The sequence below is a fragment of the Passer domesticus genome, chromosome 8 (assembly GCF_036417665.1).
Source record: "Passer domesticus isolate bPasDom1 chromosome 8, bPasDom1.hap1, whole genome shotgun sequence".
Taxonomy (NCBI): Eukaryota; Metazoa; Chordata; class Aves; order Passeriformes; family Passeridae; genus Passer; species Passer domesticus.
Genome location: NC_087481.1, coordinates 34,565,096 through 34,582,020, shown reverse-complemented (window position 1 = coordinate 34,582,020; position 16,925 = coordinate 34,565,096). Strand labels below are relative to the sequence as shown.

Genomic DNA, 16,925 nt, shown 5'->3' with positions numbered 1-16,925 from the left:
CTCTTTTTATTCTCATTTCTGTTTCTTGCTCGTGCTGGGAGTTCATGCAGTCTGAGGTTCTTTCTCGTTAAATCTCTGTCAGAGCTCCAGGTTTACGAAGCCCTGCGCGGCCGCTGAGGTTGTGCCAAGCCGTGCAGAGTTAGGGTTTTCCAAATAAGGCAGGCAAGCGGCGCGATGTTCCCTTTGAAATCCATCTAGGTAGCCCTGGCGTGGGCTCGTGGGGAGCCTGGCTGTGGTGGGATACCCGGGAGTTAAAGCCGAGTAGGCCTTTTAAGGAGTCGGTAGCACAAAAGAGGATGATGAATGATTCCTGCTTTAGGAAGGAGCCTGAGTGGGTAAGCTGGTAATTACAGTTCATAAACTCTTCCCTGCTGCCTTCCCTGCAATGAGTGGAACTGGGCAGCTATTTCTTGCTTTGTACAAACACCGTAGTAATCAAACTAGGAGTTTTCAAAGGAGCTCCCTGGAGGTAACTTAAAAATTTGATAATAGCTCCCTATGCTCTTTACCGAGTGACAAAAGGGTAAAAATTAATGTGTCTTCCCAATATGGTTTTGGGGAAAAAAAAAAAAAAAGCCTTCTTTACTTAGATAACAGAAAAAAAAAATCTGACCTTTGAAACATCAAAGTTGGCATCTTGGTTTGCCGTAATAAGCCATATGTCTCTGCCAAGATAGGAGAAAAGTCACTCTTCTGAAAAGGCCTGGTTATAAGCAACAGAAAATGAGGGTCAGTGTACACACAGTAGAAAATGCTGTTCAGTCGTCAGCTGCACACACCAAAGATGGATGCGTTAAACTTTTGAGAGCTGCTAGTTAGGACAGCAGAGCTATATGCTTGCAGGAATTTAAATGCAGGTGAAGATTCTAACTTTCCAGAACTGCAAGGTCAAGGGTAGAGCAGCTGAATCAAACTGAATTCCTTTAGTGAGGCTACTTTTTTTTCCCTTTTCTTTTCTTTTTAGTGACAAAGTCCTTGCAGCACAGATGCAGTTCACTCCTTTGTACACTGTCTTGGTTTAGAAGCCCTTTGAGGCACATTTAAATAAGTGTGCATCAGCATGAGAAGGAACAAACTTCCACCAGTGTAAAGATGGAATTCCTCATAACAGAAAAATTCAATCAAATTGCATCCTATACTCAAACAGTTGCATAGTGTTTTAAAGAAGGAAAAGGTGGATGAGGCTTAGTGACTTAAATTGTGGGGGAGGATTTTCCATGATTTGCTGGTAAATGAAGAAAAACCTGAAGAAACGGATATCACATCTGAGGAACTTGCCTTTCTGGCAGATGGTATTTAAAAAGTCAGGATATGGTAGAAAGTCTAGAAGGGGGAACTAGGCTGAAGCTGCTTGTTTTGTTGTTGTGGAGTTGTTTAGATTTTTTTTTTTGTAGGCATGCTAATTCCTTCCTTAAAGACAATTTCTATTCTTATCACTTCCCTCTTTTACTTGCTAACTTAAATACATGTGTTTTTATTTGGCAGCTCCACTGTGCACTCTGTTTAGTTAGATGCTGTGAAGGAAATAGGAATTCTGAATAGGCAGAAAAGATAACAGGCTTCTTGTAGCAATAGAGGTCAAAAGCAGAGGTCAAAAATGGAGTGGTCAAGGTGATACAATGTTTTGGATGGAGAGGTTTTGGTATATTTTTATAATTTTTCCCCCTAAATTGAATACAGCACTTATTGTAGGTGGTTGGATTGCTTTAGTTAGACAACACGGTAGAGATTGCTGCAGGGCAGGGGAAGGTGGAGTTAGGGTGCATTTCTTGCAGCAGCTGCATTCATGAATGCAGAATCCCCTTATGATGTGAGGGGCACCGTGTGCTCCACCAGATGCATTTGAGCACCGAGAGCTTTTGGCTGTCATTGCCCCCTGGCAGTAGCCCTGGTAACTTCTGCTTACTTCTCGCCCTTGCCCCTTCTAGTAACCATGCAGAGGAATGAGTAAATTGAATAGATGCTTTGTTTGGCCCATGAGGAAAGGGAAAGGCTGCAAATACATGCATTATGAGCAGCTGAACTGAAAAGTGCCCACTCTTTGAGCTTCAGTTGTCATCCCTGTCTCCTGTGCAATTTCTTCTGGAACAGTTTCAGGCAGTTCCTTCTCATTTCTCTATTTAATACTGCTCTTAGCTTAGCAAAATGCTGCTGCCAAACTTGTTACAGTCCACTTTAGGTTCAAGATGGTAATTTTTTCATTGGAAGTTCACTCCACCTCTGGGAGTCGTAGATGAGTGAGGAGAAGATGGATACAAATGGTCTGTTTAGCAGAGACATGACAGTACAGAAAAAGGTGCTAAGGTCAATTGCATCTATTCTTCTCAGCAATACTTGAGACAAAAGTGCCCAATAAGGTAGTGAGATGGCTTTGAAATATCTTCCAGACATGCACAATATCTTCCTATTGATCATTTTGGAATGGAGTACAAGTGACATTAACTACATGGATTTTGCATCAGCCTTATGTTACTAAAACGTCTATGAATCCTCCTGGTTTTGAGTACTGCTAATGAAGTAAAAAACAACTGGAGCTTTAACACCAAACTTTGAATAAATGCAGTAGCTTAAGTGACTTGGAAAATAGAAGCCTTGAAACAAGTCAAAGGCAAACACAGGGACAGGATTCTGCTGCTTCAGTCCTGTTGTTTAAGTGATAATGTAATTTATCCAAAATCTCCTTATAACTGCTCATTCAGCCTGTCCCCTTAGTGATCTGGACATCTTGTAGCTGCACCCTTCCCACAACATCTTTGCAAGAGTGAGGAACTTAATTTTCCACTTCTGGCCAGGACTTGTTTCATAATCTAATGTATTTATGTTCTTGCTTGCAATGTTCATACCTTTAGTGATATCAGCCTTTAAACTATACATGTGATTGACATTTTTTTAAAAGAAAATTTTTATTCTCCTCCATATTTTAAAAATGAATGTGCCCTACTCAAATATCCTGGATTCTTGTGCTTTTAAATTTGTCTTGGTTTGAATTGCTGTCTTCTTAGTCATCTTCTAGATTAGATGAGGCTCCAGTAGGAAAATAGAACGAATACCCAAAACTGCCAATAAGACTAGAGAACATGTGTAACTTGAACCCACTGTATTCTCCAGTTTCTGTAATCAGGATATACATAATGCAATAGGCCGTTCATCTGCAGCGTGGCTGAAATATTCCAAACAAATGTTTTTCATCTGCTGCAGCAGAGATTCTTATCTTATTATGAAATAATTTCGCTATGCGGTGGAATCTGTGTGAGCACTCTTTGAATTATGAGAAGGCAGTTCAGCAGAGTTGTAAACTGTGAAAGCACATCTGCATGTGGCATTTGTGAGTTATGGATGTTAAAACCACTTGTGCTGGCTGGGTAGGTACAACATTTCCACTGCCAGCAGTGAAAAGTAGCAGAAACCAAAGTTAGTCCAAGTAAGTCTGGGAAATGCCTGTTCTTGGATATGGAGCACCATGGATTTTTGTGCCTTTGTAAAGGATCAGCTGCAACCCAGTGCTTAGGTACAAAAGTAAAAATTCCTGTTTTCTTCCTCCTTTAGATTTGACATAGAAAATCCTGGAAATAGATGGATATAAAGGTATAGTTCATCCATATGTATAATGTTAGTAAATACATACCATATGCAGTAATGATTTGCTGTGGATAGTGTGTGAAGCACAATTCCTGCAAGACTGTCTCAAACCACCAAGTAGGTAATTGGTGTAACAGATCCTCTTGGAGCTCACAGATTCTGCACCTGGCCACTTTGCGGTTTCTAGTCCTGGGGCCTCCTTGCTTGCTCTCTGTTAAGATGTCAGTGCATTGCTGAGTAATTGCATGAAATAAGCCCTGGATCTGAGTAGCTGTGTGAGAAATAGTGGTTTGATCTTTCTGTATTGTTTTACAAAGCTTCTTGTACCTTCTTCAGCTGCAGCACAGTCATCTGAATTGTTCCATTATTTCAGTTTTGAAAGGTAGTATCTCCTTGTTTCTAGTACTGATCTAAGAAGTTCAGCATCCATGTCCAATACAGTAGCTGAGGTATCTTGTTCCTTCTCCTTAGCCCATCCTAACCCCTTTCACTTGCTTGATCCAGGAATCCAAGAGAGGGAGTCCAAGGAAAAGAGCAGTAGCAGTTAGGGAGAAGTGGGTGCAGGGGAGCCCATCTGCCTTACCTGGAAGTGTTTGTGTTGGAACAGCTGCTGATGGTTGCTTCTGCAGCCAGAGAAATGCCAGGCAAGTGCAGAGGCCCAGGAATTTTGTGTCACCTGGGGATCCCTCTAATCTGCCTTATGCTCCAGGAGACCCTTTACTGAGGGTTAAATGGCCTCAGTGCTTTGTAACTGGTTCCCAGCTGAAGAATAAGTTAGGTGCTATTTATGGAGCCCCTCAAAGAGTGCAATAGAAATCCTCAAGCAATTACCCAAGGAAGGAAAGGAGGATTCTTTACTTGATCCTTTTGAAAATGCATGGAGGGTTTCATTTGCATTTTTCTGTGTGTCCCTTTACTGCATATAGTATGTCTGCCCATCTACTTCTCTCACCAATTCCATGGTACTGCAAGCTCCAGGAGACAGATAATGCCTAATTGTTTGCCACTTCTCTGTTTTCGCTAGGAGCTCCACCAGATCTTTTCTTCCAATAACTATAAACCCTGCTTGCTGAGGTAGAACAAGGCTTTGAGTTAGAGCAACTGCAGGAGGCAAAAAAGAATGCCAGAGATAAACATGCATGAAATGGATGGAAATGACAGGAAGGAACCGATGGGACCTGCAAACAGAGTGGCTGCACTGGAATTGGAGGCTGTGATTGTATCTACAATTATCTTTTGATTAATGGAGTGTTTGACTGCTTTTTGGGATTGTTGTGAAGTCAGATTGGGTCTGGAAGCAGTATTTTATTCACGGTATGGCAATCTGCTGGCGCCCCAGCCATCACAGAGCATACTGCTACTACTTGTGGCAGTGCTGCACTCTCACTAATTTCTTCTTAATGCTTTCTTTACATACCCAGGATTGTCAGTGGGTTTGCTTTTTCTGTTTTATCCCCACTTTCTGTTAGTCCGGATGACAGAATGATTTATTTGTTCATGAGTGTAAATATCTTATCTGTGCTGAGCTGCCATGTTAATTCTAGACTAGGCTAGAATTAGTTGCCAGTCTTAATTGGCACTAACCCTGTTGCAGGGAAGTTTGTTTCCTTGGTACTTTGAGTCAGCACAATATTTATATCAGACTTGAAAACTCTCCAAGCAAGTTTCAGGCAATTCTTCAAATAAAAGGAATGAACTGCAGATGACTGAAGACACAAGGTTTTTATTTTCTGAAACTTGGACCTCTGTCTCACACAAGGGCTCAGTTCTTGCCTCTTACCTACAGAGTTTGCCAGGACCATCTGCCTTTGAGCTGCCTGGTGCAGGCAGTGGAGTGCCAGTAAGTACCAATGCTTTTACAGCTCTGTGCAGGAAGGGGCTGTTCCCTGCTACCAGCCCACCAAGGGCCTAAAAGTCACCAGCTTTTATAACACATATGACTGTACAGGTTCTGGATTAGATTTACTACATCACTCCTGCTATATGGTTTTTTGAGAACAGTGATCTTGGTGCAGACAAATTTTTTATAGAGTAAATTCTAGTAAAAAAACCTTTCCATATATATACATCTGCCAATCATAGATAAAAGTCACAGTGATATTGCATAAGTTAGCACTGCTAATGGAACACTAGAACTACTTTATAACATTAAAAACTGTCCTCTTCCTTTTTAATCCAGGGGTTTTTTTCACCTCAATTAATACAATTGACAGACATCATTCTCTCTCACATGTATGTCTTGTTTAGTAGAAGCACTACATTCCAGTCACTCATAAAGGAAAAGAAAATATTCACAAGGGGAAAAGTGCTCTTTTAAAGCCTGTGTAAAAACAATTCTTTTTATAAAGTTGCTTGTCCCTACTCAAGTTCCTATTCATGTTAGCCCAGTTTAATTCAACTGAAGGCAAAACAGAAATTTCTAGCAAGACATTTTCTTTGTTTCTTCAATGCAATCCTGAATAAGAAAAATTAAGTTACAGTGAAGATTACAGTGAATAAATGAACCAGAAGGGGTATAGGCATGCATGCCTTAGGGAGAAGTATGCTACTCTTCTTGGTGTAAAACTGGAATATTTTGAATTCTTATGGTAATTTTTCTTGCCTGCTAACCTGAAACTTTATTTTTACTCTCTGTGTTGGCCTAAACACTACTGCAGACCCTTACAATGAACCTCTTAAGTTAAGACTGGTGCCAGCCCGTAAGTACTGACCTGACCCTGTGCGATGCAGTGAGACAAGTAACTTCTTCTCCTGTAAAGGGCTGAACAAGCCTACCAGTGTCTCTCTCTGAAATACAGCTGTTAATTTGGAAGTGTTAACATGTACCACCTGGTCCTGTGAGGATGGGATTAGCCAAGGGTATCATTAACACTAATAACTTGTTGAATGAAAAATAAAAATGAAAGCTGAGGAAGTCTGCAAGGGGTGTAATTGCTCCAAAATTAACTTTCCAATATTTCTACCTTATGGAATGTCATATTTGCTCAGAAATGTAGACAGCCAATGAGCAGATAGTACGTTTATTGATGAACAAGTGAAAAAAGCATAGTGTTTATTTTTCCACCTTTGATGTTGATTGCACCTTGTTTTCTTCCACTTGTGTCAGCCCTTGTAGTCCAGGGCCAGCTAGAGTGTGTGTGTGACTGTGTAGCTACAGAAACACATTGTCCAGCTGATGTGTGTCCACCTCACTGTTTCTGCCACAGCATCCTTGTCACTGAGTGAAAACCATTCATCCCAATCAGCACTGTCAGAGACATTCCTTAAAAGTGTCAGAAGTGAATTGCTAGGTAAATAAGGACATGAAGGATTGGGGGGATGTCCCAGTGTAATCTTAGTTCTCACCTTCCAAACCATAGCAAAAGGTCTTGCACTTTTTTACCCTGGGAAATATAAAGGGTAAGTATAGAAAATCATAGTTTAAATCTTTTCTTGATGGCTTACTCGTATGCTGGTTGCCTTTCATGCCTTCATCTTTCAGGAAAGGGGCTTCAGCTCAGTAGCACAAACACCAGGGTTGTCAAAGGTACTGTGTGTTCCTGCCATTGCCAAATTTCAGCATTGCTAATGGCACAGGTATGTATTACACTCACAAAAAAAAATTTTTCCCCATCACTGCATATTTTAATTAAAAAATTATATTCAACAAGAATGTATCCAGTTCTCTAGCAAAGTGGGACACTACTTGAGCAAACTGAGCTGGTTTTTTACATTGTTTTGGAGTTAGTGAAATTTCTACAAAAAAGCCTATATGAAGTGATAATATTTTCACAGACAAACCTAAATTAAAATAATACATGTTGAGTGTGTGGGTCCCCAAACCAGCTAAATTAAAAAAAAAAAACAAACACCAAAAAACAAGCAAACAAAAAACCCCCCACCAAGTTCAACTTTTAGATAGTAATTATGTGTTTATTTTACATACGTGGAATCTGCAGTTTGTTTGCTACCACTTCTAGGGGAGCAGATGAAACGATTGAACATATGAAATTGTTGAACCTTTTTCCTGACAATCTAGTTTGTTTTTGCTTAGTTGCTAATACACTTTGAATCAAGGACATGGCAATGAGTAGGAGTTCAGCTGCTAGTCTGTGTTCGTCTTTGCTGTCTTAGGTTCAGAGGAAAGGAGAATTAATTTAAAAAACCCTTCAAATGTTAGAAATGGGTTATCTACCATTTTAAGAATTAGAACACTGTCATGTACAGATTACTTCCAAAGGAACAGGTTGGTTTTTATGGTCTGAAAGTTGGGGTGCAAGGTGTTGCCCCTCATTAATGAGAACCAGAGGGGTCCGGAGCACAGCTGAAGGCTCTGCAGAAAAAAGTTCATGTTCTGCTTTGTCACTAGTGTCATGTTATATGTGCTTGTCATTTTGCCTCTGGTGTAAGCATGTGTGTTTTCACTGTATCTATATCAAAATATAGCAAAGTGGGGATGACAAATGGTAACATCCCCAACGAGGCACAGCACAAGAAAGGATCATGCTTTTCAGCTGTTTCTTTCTAGGTCATGAATGACTTGCATGAAGATGTTGGTATCCTGCATCTGTTTCCCTATTTTGCCAGATGTTTTGAGGTGAGATAAGAGGAGTCATGCAGCTAGGAAAAAAACCCACAACCACTTATCTCTATTGTGGTTTTTATTGTGTTAGCAGAAAAATATCGGGCATCCCTTGGCAAACTGAGTGTTACCAAAATGTTTCACTTGTCTTAAGCTTACCTAAATTTAGTAGAGAATTCAACAATGTATTAGAAATAAAACCCTTTATTTATTTTAAAATTTTCTCCTTGGTGAACTGAAAATATGACTGTGCTGCAATTATTGCCAAAATTATTATTCTCTTTAAAAAGTCTTTGGAGGAGAACTGACAGTGACAACTAATATCCCCAGTAAAATGTTGTGGTTTGGCTTTGATTTGTAGTTAACTGTGGCTGGGGTGTCAGCTGGAGTAGCAATTTGCAGAAGTACTTCCAAAATCATAATTAATTTTCAGCTGTAGTTGGACAGTTTGAACAGGGTTCAGATTTGGTTCTATTCTCTCTTTTACAATACCTGTATCTTGTATTGTTTGTACACTTCAAATATTCTCTTTTCTCTTCCACCATCAGAGCTATGTGATTGCAATTCTTTCATAAAGAATGGCTCTAGAAGACAAATAAATTAATAGTTCATGCTATACCCTATAAAGATCTGCTTTCTGGATGTCTTGATGGCTGTATTGTAGCAGGAGACTTGGGTTACATTGAGACATTTTTAAATTAACAGTCACACTTTAACATGAATAATTGCTTTTCCTCATAATAGCAGCCAGTCTGCAAGGACTAATAAATTCCACTGAGTTACCAGAGATAGAACTTAGTCTCCTTGGGTTCTGTAATGCATTTTTAATCGGGCTACTATGGCTCTCTGGTACTTGCATATTCCATTGAAAGCTTGAAAATCACTCAGTTAGAACTCAGTAGAAATTGAAAGAGTCATATATCCTGCCTAGATGTCTTAAATTTTTTAGTTCTGGTAATTCTCAAAGTTTGGTGGAAAAGCCATATTCTTTTCAATCTGCTTCTCTAATCATTCACTTTTCCTTACTGAATTATTCTTTATCACTAAATTCAGTGTTCTTTTTCTTTGTCTGTAATACTTTGGGTGATTTTTGGGTTTTTTTCTGTTTGGAGAAGTAACAGTCCAGCCCAAGGGGTGGACAGCAAACAGGATTGTATCTGTGTTAGTGATTTAATTCTTTTTAAAAGGATCGATGGATCTGGCATCCACAACCTACACATTTTTGTGGTTTTTTTCTCCCTAAGGCAAGATGATAGTCTTGCCATCTAGACCAGCAGGAAGAGCACAGATTTGTTTAGCACATGCTATGGGTGCTCTGAGATGTGAATAAAAACAAGTGAGAGCAGCCTCAACAATATTTATGACAGGAATGGTCCTGGTCTGGATTGAAACATTGACATAATGCTCTCCAGGTGAGCCTACCTGAGACCAGAACATGAACTCCACTGTTCCTCTGGCTTTCCTCCTTGCCCTTAAGAGAAGATGAAGTGTATTTCTGTTGCTTCTGTGCTCGTCCTGGGGCTAAATGTGAATTCCTGCCTTTGCCCTTCCCATCCATTCAGGATGTACTATAGTAGTTCTCCCCCTTGTGTGGGTTTTTGTTGTCGTTGCTGGGTTTCTTTGTTTTGGCTCTTTGTTTGAGAGGGGTTTGTTTGTTTCTGAGGGTTTTGTTTGGGTTTTTGTTGTTGATTTCCTCACCCAGTTATACAGCTTTTTATGCTTTCTCTTTTGTGGAGGCTTGAAAGACAGCTTCCAACCAAGCATTTTTGTTAGCAAGGGTTTCAAAATGGTAAGATGACCCCCTCTGTGTTTTTGAGGAGCACAGAATATTACATGAAAGCTTGCCATACTGGCATTTCAGGAATCACAAAATGTTTTCACACTGTGATACCTTGAATAGTTTGTCTTTACTTGTACTATTTTTATGTTTTTTTTCATTATGGAGGCTATTTGTCCTTTCTGTGAGGCTTAGTGGCCCAATGCAGTACTGATGTTTACTTATTTGCTTGGAATGGAATCAAAAGTATGTATTATTTGTCACAGGACACTAAACACCCATTAAGTCAGGATTTTATCAGTGATGTGAGACAAGTTTCAGCCATCAAGGGAAAAAGAAAATGGCCTTGTATAATTTTCACGCTCTACAATAATATTTTTCTTCAGTGACCTTCAACTCAATGGTACTCTTGAATTGCTAAGTTCTTTATCAATATTAAATAAGGGTTAGTGTATCCATTTGCTAGGTGTTATTAAAAAAACTTTGTAGGTCTGTAGACCTGGACCAAGAACCTGATTTGAATGTGGATAAATGTGAACCCCTAGCAGGAAGAGACAGCCAAAGCTCTGACCTCTAATTTCTAACTCAAATCAGTAACCCACGTAGCAGGGACTTGATGAGTGTGCTTTAACAGTGGCTATTCTTGAAATACAACCCCTTCCTTGAAAAAATGGTCTACACTTGGGATGCAAAGTCTCATCCTGCCTTTACCTCTGAAATGAAAAAAAATTTCAGTTAAAAAAATCCTAGTCAGCCAGTCTGCTTCTGGAATTTTTGTCCCACTGAATTCTAGCCCTCTTTAAAGGGCTGACTGGAATCTGGATGCATGAAGAATATTTATCTTTTATTTCATTGTTTACCTTTGAACTAGTTTTCTGCCTTTTCTAATGAGCTGACTTGACTGCTAAAGCTGCTGGCATCCCCCAGGACCTGAGAGCAAGGAGGTCTGAACCTTTCACTTAAGGCTGCTTTGCCACATGAATTTCAGGGGAATGGTTTCCACTGTTTATTGGAACTGGGATTAAGAGTGGCTGTGTTTTGAGTGACAGAAGCTACTGGGGAACTCTAAAAGCCTCCATTGAACTTACTCCTTTCTTTTCACAGCACTCAGACAGTGTTGTAAAGCTGCACCCCTGTTAAGGCAAGCACCCTCACCTCAAAGCAGGGAATTTAAAGCGCCCGGCTGCCTTTGGGAAAGGCTGTAAACATCAACCCCACCCACTGCTGGGGAGTACTTGTTGGAACAAATATAAGGTTTTTCTTGTTCTTCCCATGATCGATTATGTCTGTTACAGCCACTTCACTGCACCATGTCAGCTAATTCTGATGTCCCTTCAAGCTCCACAGATTGCCAAGAGAAGGCAGTGAAACCCCAGACCTTCAGCGGTGGCTTTGGGTCCCTGCAGCAGCCAGGCTCTGTTTGGCCACCTGTGTCCTTGTGGCTTTTAAGTGCCTGCCCAGACCCTGAAGTTTCAAGCATAAGCTAAGAATTTATTATGAGCTTTGCACTTTAAACATTTTTTTTCACATGAAGTACTTCTATTACTGTTCAACTTCTGCTCATGCAGCAATATAGGTACAGGCTAAACTGGGATATTGGTGGTTTTGGATGACATTGTTAGAATTAATACAAACCAAAACCCAACAAAAACCTCCTAGCCTGTAGTGAAAAAAAACCACTTTTGCTATACATGCAACATCTCCAGCTCCCCTTTTTTCCACTGGCTGGTTGTGACAGATTCCCAGAACTAATAAGCCACCCTCTTCTAACAGGAGGAAGGCTCTGGATCTGCCTTAATCACTCCTAGCATCCTGGCTCTATGTGGAATGCTCCCATGTCCTGGGGGGAGTCCAGCATCTGCTCTGCAAACCACAGGGCATAGTTTTGAATGTTATAAATACTTTCTCAAAGATTTACTTTTCAAATATACCTGTATAAATGTTCATGACTTAGCAGTTCCTACTGACATATCAAACAAAGTTATTTGGTTTTAACTTCACACTGGATGCCCATTAAATTTTTTCTTGAAAAATAATATTTTAAAATAATTTATTTAATAGTACTAGGCTCTGCCTTTTTGTCTTATTCCTCTAATTCTCTTTTTAAAAAGTGTTCCTTTGCCTATTTATTCAGAGCACCCTCATTTCCTGACTCTCTTCTGCTTTCCAATCTCTAATAAATGTATCAATAACACAATTAATAAATAGAAATTGGGTTGTTCCAGTATTATATTTTCTTCCTCTGTTGAAGAATAAGTTTATATAATTTCTTCCCTAGCAGGAAGATAAGTGGATGTCTCTGGTTATATGCATGTGTGCTCACAACTATTAATTTTCCTTGTTAATATTTGGAGTCAGCTCTTCCCAATGCCTTGTGAAAAAAGCACATAAAACCATATTATTGGCTATTCTGTTAACTTATTAGTGTAGTCCAACTGTTGTAGGAGGGAACAGATTTTTCTTTAAAGCAACCACACTGCTTTGACTGAGCAGCTATTGCTTTTTATCTCAATGGCAGACTATGCTGTCTACAATAATTTTTCACTACTCTTCCAGTAAAAATTTTATGGTTATTAAAAAGGAATTATTTATTACAGACTGTGGTTAGCTAGAACTTCTCAAGTATTGTACACTGTAAGTCTTTAAGTTGACTGAAGCTGTAGCTTCAGTAGCAAACTTCCTCCAAGTAAACTTCTCACCTCTAGCATTTTTTCTCTTTTTTTTCCAACACAAAAGGAAGAAAGAAAAGTTTAATGTGGAGGAAATATTTCAATCACCAAGTGATAAAAAATTATTTTGGTTATTCTAAATTTAACTAAATTAAACAAATGGGATGCCAGCATTTATCTCATGATGCTTCATGAAAAAAATTACAAATTAAAAATTTAAAGCAGCTACTAAATTTTAACATGCATTGTTAGCATAGTTTTGGGTTTTTTTAAACTGTTATTTGCTTTTTAAAAAATTCTACAGAGTACCTTCTGCTTTGAAGAAGTATATTTTGAAATACCTGAATTTGCTGCCTCCTAGCTGAGGCTGTACCTGGCTTAAGAATAAAGCAACAACCACTCAGACTTTTTCCAGCAGCAGTTATTATAATTATCAATTTATTTTCAGGTTTTAAAAGTGGCTATTGGAATGGTGCTTCCCAGTTGTTTATTTTAACTACTGCTTAATCAAGACCCAGTGATTCTGTTGCTTGCTCTATGTGGACAGTAAGTTCATTTTCTGGAAGGCTTTTGATGATCTGTTAGCAGATAACACAGCTATTCCTTCCCAGCTTTCACCCCAAAGAAAATGTGGTATAAGTGTAAAGGGCTGTGGTTCTTTTTAATCTTTTCAGTAACTTCTGATTACGTCACATTCTGTGGGAAAATCATGTACAAATAAGACTGTATTATTTTTTAAGAGAAAAATAGTTTCTTGCCAAGGACAAATTACTAAATTTTTTTTCTTTGATTATCCTGTCCAATATTTGACACCTCTTATATTTTTGAGATTCAGCTTAAGCTAGATTTTCTTGCAGAATTTGTTCAAAACCCCTTGCATTAACTGTTAACCTGGGTGTGTCTAGGGATACATAAGGGAATTAATTATTCACATGACTGTGCAGGAGCTATTTTTTTTTTTAATTTATTTGCAGGTCTTGCTCTACTGTCTTGAAAATAATCATGGGTTAAAGCTCCTCAGTCCTGCATAAAAGCCTGAAATTGTACTATAGATTTGAGATGTTGCTAAATGGCATAGGTGTTTAGATGAAGTGGTTAGTTCAGTTTAGCCTTTCAAGTGTATGTGTCAATGGAGCCTGTGTCTTGGCAGAATAGGAAATCATATATATTTACCATTTGGCCAAGGGTTGGCCACAATGCAGCTTATATAGACAGTGACACAGCAGATCTTTCCAATCAGTAAACCACAAACCTTAGTCTTGCTCTGTAGGAACGCACTTTTCCAGTCTAAAGAGAAAGTCATGTAATTCTGACAGGGTTTGTCACACAGCATCTGTACAGCCTGCAGTGTGACTGAGCCAGCTGAAGGCGTGGGCACTTGTCTTTTGGAGTTCTGACCACCTTCCTCAAAATACCAGGTTTTAACCTTAGCTACAGTAGATAATAGTCAACAAATTGCTACATTTAATTAGTTTGGTTGCATGTTATTCTATACACCTATTAAGCATACTGTAAAATATTTCTTGATGCAGTGTAACCTTCTTGAAATTACCTATTGTGACTTGCTGATGTGTTCTTTATCTGAGAAAAAAGAAACTTTTCTCACTTTTTACTTTGCCATAGAAGTACACATTACTTACATTCATAAGCAAAACCAGGGTGAGTAAAAACCAGTAGCTACATGTTGAGAACTAAATTTTGATGACAGTACTACTGACAGTGGGCCTCTGGTAAAGGATTGTCAGTGTTTCTAAATGGCTACAATAAAAAAACCCCAAACAACAACAAAACCAACACAAATCCTTGGCTCCTTTGCAGGGTGTTTAAAGCATTTTGTGTTAGTAAACCTGCTGTTTTGAGTGAGTTTCATATCAAGACCAGAAAATGTGTGACCTGGCTTTATTAGTTTTTCAACAAGTGAGACTTTGGGAATGTTACTGTTATCTTCTTTGTGCCTTAGATAACTAATCTGCAGGGAAAAGGCTATCCTGACCTATTTCGGAAGATTGCTATAATTATAGATGTGTTACTGTCTGTAAATAAATTTGAGACCTTGTAGGAACATTTTTAGAAGTCTGAGTTTTCACAACTGATGTTTTGACCATTTTTCCACTTATAATTCATTGCCAAAACTTCTCTTCTTTGGGGAATTTATTTTCACTGCTGAATCTACCAATCTTTTCTTTCCCCCAGCCCCATTAAGGAGCTTGACAAAGAGCTAAGAAATTTTAAACCTTTTAGCTGCTGAAGTATCTTCTTGGAAATGAAACTTTAAAAGTATGTCACTGCTTGGATTAAGAAGGGCTGCATTGTTGGTTAGAGAGCTCCCATAAATGCTGTGTGGAAGCATCTCATAGCAAACAATGGATACTGGGAAGGAAATTAACAGTGATCCATTGATTTCTTACTATGCTTCTGAACTGTTTGTCTGTTTTCAGCTTCTAAACAGTGAATCAATACACAGTCAAGTCTTGATCTCATAGAATAATCACTGGTATGCAGCAGCACATCTTGTGGTTAGGGCAATAGAGGGAACTTGGAAGAACTGTATTCCTATTTCTTGTTAGCCACTCTAACAAGAACTACTCTATGGCATTAGAAAAACTCTTTCACTTCTTTCTGTTCACTCTCTTTTTTTTTTTTTTTTTTTTTTTTTTTTTTTTTTTTTAGATTTTGTGGACATTTTTCTAGGGATATTTTATCTCTTTTGCCAAGTTTAGCACAAGGCTGGCCTGGAGTGGTCATATCTACATAGCTCCATCCTGTGTGTCCTTTACTGTGGGAAAAGCAGGCTAATAGGTTTATATTGTTGTGTTGGTTGTACTGTAGAGGAGTAGGAGGCAAAAATTATACGTTCTTTTAAGTATTTTCAGGTTAATTCCTTGGCTTGACAGATGTTGCTGAGTAATTTCATGGTGTTTGAAAAACAAAATCTATGATGGAGAGCACAAAAAAGTCAAAATTTCTCCTTGGAAAAAAACCCAAAACAAAATACAAACCAATACCCCAGCCAAAAAAATAGAAGAATTGAGGTCAGAAATAGTTACTAGAAAAATATGGTGAGCAAAAGAAAAAGCTATATGTTGTACCTGGAAACCACAAATGTAGGAGTTTTGGTAGTCAAGTGTAGGTGTTCAGGAGATGACCATCAACAATATATGTCTTTGTTGCCTCTTACTTGTCTCCTCAATTTCTTAGCAAAGACCTTTTAAACCTATTAGGAAGCTTCATGATGGAATACATACTCTTAGTGATTTCCTTTATTTTGCTCTGTGGCTGCAGCAGTACGTGGTTTTGTGCAGGCACAGCAAACCTGCTGATCAACATTTCAATAGTGAGTTGCCTCATGAGTGTTTTCTGCTGTATTTTATCAATGTGTGATTTATTCCTATTCAATGTACTCAATTTTTCTTGGAATGGAATAGGAAGAAAAACCCCTGTTATATTACTGTTTACAAAAAGACCTAATTATTTGTCTACTCACCCCCACAGACATGCCTGGCTTCTCTTGAGCTTGCACTTTAGCACTGGGTTTAACAGCTTTATTGTGTGTGCTCATATTTCTTCTCTTCTACTGCTGTGAAGTAGCAACCTTGTTAAAAATACAGATGATGTTACAAGATACCTTAGTGGATAGCAGGAGTTTGTGTAAAAAACTGAATTAGAGCCTTCACCTCAAAATGTTTTGAAGAAGGTCTAACTCATCACAGAGTTTAAAGCTGGAAAAGGCTATGGAAATGTTTGCTCTGAACAACCCTAGTAAGCAAGATAGTAAATTTTGCCAAGAATTGTATAATCTTTCTAGTATCTTTGGCTAAAAATATCTTCTTGATCATCTTCTTGATCTGAAAAACACCCCTGCAACAGCAAGGGCATCAGCTCCAGTGGGTAATCACTCTCCAAATTAAAATTGTCCTCAGCTGATAGTTATCAGACTTTGGGTGGTTAGTTTTTTTCTGCTGACACACTCCAGGCGAATAGGTTTTGGTTTTTCTAATTACATGGTGCTTTATTCTGGTGCTGAAGATTCTTTTGTTCCATAATCATATTGCCTTTTCATTTTACTATATTAAATTGTTTGAGGCCCTTTACTACCAAGTAAAAAAATTAATTCTAGATTATTTTTTAAAAACTTTTGAAGTGTTTCCTTCCTGATACTCTGCTCTTCAAACTACATCTGGTCTTATTAAAATGTGTGTGTCATCTGTACAGAGTTTTCTAGTACTGATACCATATATAGAGATAAATCACTTTGCCACTAAAAATCAACACATCTGCTTTTGTTTGTATATCTAAGAAACTGGATTGCCTGGAGCACATGGAAGGATCATGCTGGTTC

The 16,925-nt window shown here is 38.6% G+C and overlaps 1 long non-coding RNA gene across 9 annotated transcripts in view; it reads left to right on the top strand.

The window, feature by feature from the left end:
* LOC135306424 (uncharacterized) overlaps window positions 1-16,925 on the top strand; it is a 137,143-nt gene that overhangs the window by 110,098 nt on the left and 10,120 nt on the right. The window contains exons 4-6 of one of the 9 annotated variants that reach the window (XR_010367230.1): window positions 4,604-4,893; window positions 5,174-5,419; window positions 6,237-6,890. The exons of 4 other annotated variants lie outside the window; for them this stretch is intronic. This is a non-coding gene — a long non-coding RNA (uncharacterized LOC135306424). Of the gene's footprint in view, window positions 1-4,603; window positions 4,894-5,173; window positions 6,902-13,034; window positions 13,133-13,560; window positions 14,770-16,925 lie in introns of those variants that run through there. 4 more of the 9 variants (XR_010367228.1, XR_010367231.1, XR_010367229.1 and 1 more) reach the window with 4 other exon arrangements.